Here is a 9,297-nt window from a genome sequence, read left to right on the forward strand (position 1 = left end):
AAAATTTGTTTCTACCAATCTCTTGCTTTTACTCAAGTTTATATTTCAAAGAATGGAGTACAACAATTGCTAATGGGGATATTATAATACACATTGGTTTTTCTCTGGAGGAGTGGTGCTGACACCATTTCTGGAAGTGACAAATTTATGTAGTGTGATAATTAAACTTTTTCTGAACTGCAAAGATCTACAATGAAAAATTACATAAAATTGATAGCGTAGACCTTTGCCAACATTTGGATATTTGGAGACGTACATTGAGAGAAAATGAAGACATTGGCATCATCTGCTGCGACAGACTGTGTCAATTCGTAACAGTGATATAAAACACCTGACCATTAAATTTAATTTGTTTACCTCAGTTTATTAATGTGACAGTTACACGTATTTTTAGCAGACTTCACATTAACTAAAAGATGCTAAAAAATAAACCCGTAGTCTATCACTATTTTATGAATTTACCTTGAATTTACAAGATGTCAAGTCAAAGTCTCCATCAACAAGTCACCAGATATCTTCCAACGCAGATGAGGGAAGTAAATCAGTCTCTCTGCCGCATTCACTTTACCCAGTGCTATAAATACTGCCTTTCTCCCTTTCAACTCCAGCCATGTGCTGTGTGCACCCATGTAAGTGAGATTTATTCATTAAATTCAGTTCAAATCTCACTTTGCTTCTGTTTATAATTTTGCTCTGAAGTATATAACTACTTGTTTTGTTCACTTTCTGATGCCTTTCTTCTCAAACTGTCTTCTTTTTGACCTTGAAGAGCACTTGGTTGTGTCAAACCAACCATGTTTGTGTGCACTATTAAAAGTGACTAATTTATCTGTTGAACTGGCCAGACTTCTCGAGGTAGACTTAGACCACCCCGCAGAGTTTAGATATCTCATCTGGCATTGGACCACCTGAGGATCTCCAAAGAGGAGCTAGAAACTGTTGCTTGTCAGGGCTGCCTTTCTTAACCTTATCCTCACATTCTTTGCTAATGATTGCTAATATCTTACCATGGATTCTTGTAATTCACCGGGATCATAATTTCTGATGACAGAAAACTCACTATACTGATCTGCACTCACTCAGATGGACTTGAATCAGAGTGCAAGAGAAAGCTAACTCACAGCTAATTAGCACCAACAAGACTAGTAAGGAAGGAGTGTTGTTTTCTTGCCTACCACTCAATTTCCAGTCCTTTCTGTCATTTTTTTTTTTTTTTTGCACATTCCTGAAAAGCTTGAAGCTGTCCTGCTGTCACTGGGTAAAATTAACCATACCAGTGGATCTTCAGCCAGCGGGATGGTCGGCACCTTGCCCATTTCTTTGGCAGCCAATCAGTAAAACACACTGTACATTACTGATCTGTAAATTATTGATCTGCATTATGGCTATCAAACTGAGTTTCTCATTTTCACATTTCATCACGTTAAGTTATCGTGAACAATAATTCAATAAAACCCTGTAATGATCAATGATGCAGTAGTGATGAGTTTGATGCACTGTCAATTATACCTTTGTCTTGTACATTGTCTTATTTACCGTCTGCACTGCTTGCATGGCGTGCCCTAGCCACTTTAGGTAGCTTAGGGCTCTTAGTCAAAATACTTCATATGTGTAGATATGTGAAGTCTTGTATAGTTTTTGTATTATTTATATGGAGCACTTGCAAAAGCCAAACCATGTTCCCACATGGTTTTGTTTTTTTGCTATGCACTGTGTTCCCTGTATAAAACTACAGAAAGTGTACTAGTGCACGAGATGCAGACAGTATATTAGACTGCACAAAGGCAGTGCAGTGCTGACCAGTGTACTGTAGATAAGGTGCAATCAATCAATAATAATTTATGGATTGATAAGGTATTTTGGTGTAATTAGCAGTTAAAGGATGGGTCGCCCACCCTGTGGTTCAAGGTTCCACTGGTGCGGTTCATTAAACTCAATAGCAACAGATCAGCTTGAAGCCATTCAGAAGTGCACAAAACAATTTGAAACTGAATGGTGACCAGATCTATTTGTTTGTGTGTGTGTTAGTCTTGTTCTTGGGTACTGAGAAGTCTGATGGGACCAAATGCTTTGGTACCTTTTTCCAGGTGGCAGAAGAGTAAAGAGTGTGTGTGGTCATGCAAATTGCCCGTGGCTTTCCGAATGCATTGTGTGGTGTATATATCTGTGATGTAGGGAAGAGCAACCCCAATGACCTTCTCTCACTATGCGACACGTTTGCCGATCCACCTCGTCTCTGCTGACCCATCATTCATGCTGATGAGACCCACTATGGTCAGATAATCAGTGAACTTGATGAGGTGATTAGTGCTGTGCATTGCTATACAGTTGTGGGTCAGCAGCTGAAGAGTGGTGGACTGATCACACAGCACTCAATGTGGTACGGTTGGAGATGCTGTTCCCAATCTGGACTGATTGTGGTCTCTCAGTCAGGAAATCTGGGATCAAGGTGCAGAGGGAGGTGTTCAGACCCAGCAGACTCAGCTTCCAGATTAGTTTATCAGTATCATCCACTGAACGGTTGGAATGATATGTGAACCGCCAGGGGTCCAGTGAGAAGGGAAACAGATTTGATATGCCTCAACATTTCATGATGATGGGAATGAGTGCAATGAGGCGGTAATCACTGAGGCAAGACACAGGTGACTTCTTGTATGAATATGACAGCGGTGGCCTTGAGACATAATGGGATGACAACGCTACTTAGAGAGAGAGAGAGAGAGAGAGATGTCCTTGTGAACATCTGTGAGCTGGTCTCATCCTCTGAGCACCCTGCCAGGACTGTTGTGTGGTCCAGCAGCTTTCTCTGGTTGACTCTGCACTTGAGCTGTGGTGACACACAGCACCTGTTAATCTGGACGAGTGGTGGTCTTCCTTTCCATGTTATTCTGCATCAGGAGAGAGGCATCCTTAGTTTAGGAAGTCCTGGAAGCTTCTGTGGATCCTCCAGTGTGTGCACGCTTTGGCTCTCTGATGGCTTGAGACTCTTTGGCCCTTGCTGATCTCAGGTCCACTTTGTCACCATCTGTCAGGTGTCAGGTTCTCAGACTCGCTCTCACCTCCACAGTCATCCATGGCTTCTGGTTGCAGTGTGTGGTGATGGTTGTGGAGACAGTTATTGATGCATTTGCTGGTCATTGATGTCACAGAGTCCTCCAAGTTAGTGACATTACCGTTGCAGCATCCCTGAAAATGTGCATGTCAGTGGACTCAAAACAGTCCTAAAGAGCAGAAATGGCTCCTGCTAGGTAGGTTTTTACCTGCTTCACAACCGGCACTGTGCACCCACCGAATGTATGCCAGAATTTGCATAATTTTAAGTAATTACATCCCAATCTATATTTTCCCTTTATAGAAAATTACAGAAAGATATGTTTATTCTGCTGAACAACATTCTAGATGCAAATGCCCTTTTGGCAGCACAGTGGCTGAGTGGCAGCACTGTTGCCTCACAGCAAGAAGATCTTGGGTTGGTAACACGGCCTTTCTGTGTGGAGTTTGCATGTTCTCCCCGTACTTGTGTGGGTTTACCCCAGGTACTCTGGTTTCCTCCCACAGTCCAAAAACATGTATGTCAGGTTGATTGGTGACTCTAAATTGCCCATAGGAGTGAGTGTGAGTGTGTGAGGTTGTTTGTCTCTATGTGGCCCTGTGATGGACTGGTGACCTGTCCAGGGTGTACCCCTGCCTTCCACCCGAAAGACAGCTGGGATAGGTTCCAGCAGATCCCCGTGACCGTGGTTAAGGAATAAGCGGGTATAGATAATGGATGGATGCCCTTTTGGACAAATTTCTGTTCAGCTTCAGACAACACTACAGTACTGAAAATAAACTGAATGAAATCTCACATGGCTTTTGTAGCAGCACATCACCTTGGTGCTGCTTGATGTCAGTGCAGCCTTTTATACTGTTGGTCATCATGAATCTATGAATTTGAGCAAATGACAATGACATGTAAAGCCCCCCCAGGGTTCGATTCTTGGACCACTGTTATTCAACCAGCACATGGTCCCTCTGCATCATACATGAGAATAACATTATTGTCGCTATGCAGACAATGCTCAGATTTACTTGGCTCTTTCACCAAGTGACTTTCGTCTCTTAGACTGACTCCACCAGTGCTTAACGTAACTAAATACATGGATACAATTAAATTTATTTAAATTAAATAAATACAAGACAGGAATTATTGTCTTGGGCAACAACAAAAGTTACAACCCAACTTTATTCCACAGCTGTAAAAATAAACACTCATGTCTTAATTAACTCAGATTTGAGCTTCAGCAGCCACATCGAGGTCATAACTGAATCTACATTTTATCAAGACTTAGATGCCTCACGTCCAGGTTTAGAGAAACCCTTTACATTTCCAGTACCCTGGACTATTGTAATGGCTTTTTATCTGGTCTTACCATTAGACAACTTTGACTCATTAAAAATGCTGCTGCCAGAGTTTCAAAAAGAACCGGGAGGACTGAGCACATCATTCCTTTTCTGAAATCTTTAACTGGCTACCAGTTGTCTACAGAGTAGAATTTAAAGTGCTACTTGCTTGTGCATAAATAACTCAATGATATGGGGCCAAAATGCATTTCTCATCTCCTTGAATAATACCAACCCAGCAGGGCTCTTAGATCTGTCAGCTGGTAGAAACTTGAGTCAGAACCAAATAAAGAAAAACTGTTTTTAGCTTCTATGCTGTTGACAGATGGAACCAACTTCCTGATGAACTTAAATGATGACCTGACCCAAAAACACTTTCATATCTACTTAAAACTCTCCTTTTCCTTTGATTCGATTTCTCTACTGCACTTTTGTTGCAGCTTACAGATTTTTATTGCACTGATTTCAAACTGTTAAACAGACCTTTGTTTGTATTTATTTTCAATATGCTGTATGTTTTTTATTTTTTTTAAACCAAGACCATAAATGTCCTCTAATCTTAATGAAGTATTATTTAACCCTAGCCATGATCTTTCCATAAACCTAAACAAGTTGCTTTGTGCTTAAACTCAGTCAAAAGCATTATAACATCCTAAAAAGATTAGTTATTTATTTATCAGCACTAATTATTGTTTATCTGTGGCATATCTATGCTGGCATAGGGGTGATAATTGAAGAAATATTTTTCAATGGGTCATAGAGAGAAGTGATAAATATCATTTGGAATTTAGCATTTCTTAATAACAATAACCCTTTGGCTGGAAACATGCAAAGATTATATTTTTCTTTTAATCAAATTTTATTTTAAAAAAATGGTCTCTGATAAGCACCGTTGCCTCACAGCAAGAAGGTTCCTGGTTAGAAACCCATCAGGGGTCTTTCTGTGTGGAGTTTGCATGTTCTCCCTGTGCTTGTGTGGGTTTTCTCCAGGTACTCTGGTTTCCTCCCACAGTCCAAAAACATGTATGTCAGGTTGATTGGTGACTCTAAATTGCCCATAGGAGTGAGGGTGAGTGTGTGAGGTTGTTTGTCTCTATGTGGCCCTGTGATGGACCGTGACCTGTCCAGGGTGGACCCCTGCCTTTCACCCAAAGAGAGCTGGGATAGGCTCCAGCAGATCCCTGGGACCCTAAATAGGAATAAGTTGGTATAGATGATGGATGGATGGATGTATAGTCACTGATGTTCATTATTTTGACATACAGTCATTGTTCAAACTATGGTGGACCCATTGGCAATATCATATGACCTAAAAAGTGGATGTACAAGGTAGTGCTTTTCACAGCCTGTGTTTTCTTGGAAAGACATTTTCATTTATGCAGAGTGATACCCCTCTAATGAGAGTAAGTTCATGGCACCCCTACCTCCCCCCTGAATTTCATCAGAGTTGAAGACCCCCCAGCCAGCATTTTTACTACCAGCTGTCATTCTGACAGTAAATTAAACTGCATTATAATGGCTCAAAAAGAAGAATGGAAAAATACAATTAAAAGCTTTTTTCCAACTCTCTTCATGCAATAGTTTTTTAAAATGATGTGTCACCAGAATGAGTTTTGCTCTCCTCTCTTCCCTATTATAGGAACAAGGACCTCCTCATTATTGGTCCATTCAATGCAAGGGTGTTGTAGTGTCAAATGAGATTTGTCTCACCATTACAAGAAGTAATTGGTTGAGCCTCTCTCAGTAATTTACTCTCAGCCAGCACTGCCTTGCTTTATAGTGAATAATTGCTCCTGTCTGGTTCACTACTGTTATGGGCAACATAACTGTGGAGACCCTGGAGCTGAGGGGACAATGATCTGCAGTCCACCAGACTCAAACACACATCTGTTCTAATCTGTGGTCATGTCGTGTTTGGAGCTAAATATCTCTTTTTGAAATGTCACTAACTCAGTTATTTTGTTTACAGGAATGTGCACAGGTATATGAGACGACTGTGAGATAAAAGAGTAAATATTTGATGAAGCTAGAAAATTGTTCTGCCAGGATATTATCTCCCTATAAAACGTGGATTTAAAAGTTCACTCCTGGCAACTTTGTGTTTACGAAGCCAACTTCTTTAACCACTTTCACCATCTCTTGGTGATAAAGAATGAAGGTGAATGATTCCACAATCTCATTTAATGGCCATAATGTTTTCATAAAACAAGCTCATAGCTCATAGCAGGTGCACAGACATTTTAATAATACAGAGTTGTGGTGCTTTTTCCCCCCACAGAGCCTAATTGAATAACCTCTCTGTATACTGATGAGCTGATGTGACGCTTGTCATTCTTATGAAAGTGGAAAATGTATTCATGGGTGAAATCCTGAGTGCAATTCTTCTCTGTGGTAGATCATAACTAATCACCATTTGAATTTTTACAGTAAACAATATATATATATTGTTTACTGTAAGAAATTGACATATATATATATATATATATATATGTAAGAAATTCAAATGGTGATTAGAATATATATATATATATATATATATATATATATCAGATTCCCAAAATAAGATGCCTATTGTCTATTAAACCTTCAAGTTGTCTCGTTGTATGTAGAGTATGTACTGTATTTGACTATTTTCTGTACTGTTGGATTTCATAATAGCTGAAAAAGGGATAGTTTTTCAAATCAATATATTTACTGACAATATATTTCGTATAAGAAAGCATATTACAATTAAAGTGTTATAATAGCTGTAACATCATTGTTTTTAAAAATATTGATGTCCAAATGAAAAGAATGAATCAAAATGTGTTAACCAGTTTTTAGGGCCAACATTCAGTTTGTGAAATTATGAATGTAGAAAAAAAACTCAATAAAACATGTATGTCTAAATGTGCAAAAGGCCAAAACAATTATTTATTATTTGTGAAGGAAGATGCTCCACATGCTTAATATTAAGCAGACACAGTCAATTAAAGATGAGCACTTGAAGGGGATGAAACTGGAAGAACAGAAACAAAAAGAACATTTAAGTCACAGTATTATATGTCACCAATTAATAGTACAGGTTACAAAATAATTGACAAAGTTGTTAAGCTTTATTAGACTTCTCTTGCTCTCCACAAACCCCTGAGGGGAATATCTGGCTCTTTAACTGCTAAACGTTTCAGTATGTTTGATGGCCAGTTGCTATTTATGTCTGTTGTTTGATGTTAACAGCTGGACATGATCCTCATGATTGTGGTGAGTGTGACCCAGGCTGAGCCTTTTAAAGCTACAGAGGGAGCAGGTCTCTTTTCACAAAGGCAGCCATGTTGTACCACCATGTTTCTACAGTAGCCCAGAATGGACAAACCAAACACTAGCTCTAGTGTTCTGGCCACAATCTGGCCACTATTTGCAACTAAATCGTTCACATTTTACAAACTGCACCTTTACACTTTGTTCAGGTAGAGGTAAAGAATGACGTGTTTACCACAGACAAAAACACAGAAGCTATAATCCTAAAAGGCAAAAAAGGTTTGCAGACCAAAATTAACCGGATGTGTCATGATCAATTTCATTTTGTAATCTTAACGACGTAAAAACAAACATTTATTAGATCTACTTTTTCAGGATGATTTATGTGGAATTATTCCTACCTGAAAAAAACTACAAGGCCTGAAATTCAAACAAAGTACCCCAAACATTATACACACAGTATATTGCATTCTCATCTTAACCTGTTAGATACAATTTTGCATGTAGCATAGGGCAGAAACCTGTACATCACCTGGCTTTGTGCCACATAGGAAACAGGCCCTTTTCATATATTGATGGTCTTGGCTCAGATCAGAGTCCTTCACTCTCTACTACCAGTGTCCTGGTTATACATGCCTCACAAATTTTTAGCTTAGGGGCAGGATTTAAATAAAAATGTCATAAAATGTTCCAGTCCAATTATGATGTACATCCTTCTCTGTGTGAAAAAAAAATTGGCAGCACTTTACAATGAGGTTCACCTCCATCATGACATTGCTGCTACATTTGGGCCAGGGCTTTAGACATTTGATATTTGGATCAATCAAAAGGCCACGAAACGTGGTAGAGCTGTATGTCCCCCCATGTGTGTTAATTTCCATGATGCCTTGACACACTGATGAGCAACATATTTGTTTTCACATGCGATGCATTCATGGTGGCCACTGGCGGTGCTTTGGGATCACATATGGATCAGGTGTTTGCGGAGCTGGACAAGCTATGGTGAATTTTCCTGATGTAGACGCAGAGGAAGAAGGGAAATAGGTGATGGGTGTGTGATCAGGGCCATGACAGGGAGAGGGGCAGGGTAAATTGCTCATGTCCATTCATTACCTTCATTAAAGTTTGAGTGGCAGACACATGCTCTCTTTCTGATCTATTCTGTCAATCATGGCAACGATAGGAAAGTCAATTACTCTCCATCCTCCAATCAGATTGTAGTTCACGGTTTCATTATGCTCCAAGTGTGAACATCAAAATATTCAGAGAAGATAAATGACATTCGGCACGAGAGACGACATATAGAAGGACTCATCTATATTTAGTCTTTCTGTTGAATCTTTGGCCTAAATGAAATGAAAATGACAGCCACAATGAATGCTGGTACTGTAACACGCAATCTGTATTTCCATAAAAGCTATAAACACAAACACATCTCTGCCTTTTTTGTACATGTGTTTTAGAAGTTAACTTTAATCAGTCACTGCTTCTGAGTTTGTCTGACATTTTAAAAAGGTCATCACCATGTATGTTTAGATGAGCTATACTCAGATGTTCCTGCTTAGCTCAGAAAACAGGCAAAAATTGGATTATACAAGGTCAGCGCAAATTGTCTCCCACTTGTAAAAGCATATAAAAACATAAGATCTGTGCTCTGTTGGAAAGAGATCATCAAAA

The sequence above is a fragment of the Mastacembelus armatus genome, chromosome 20, assembly GCF_900324485.2.
Source record: "Mastacembelus armatus chromosome 20, fMasArm1.2, whole genome shotgun sequence".
In the NCBI taxonomy this organism is placed as follows: domain Eukaryota; kingdom Metazoa; phylum Chordata; class Actinopteri; order Synbranchiformes; family Mastacembelidae; genus Mastacembelus; species Mastacembelus armatus.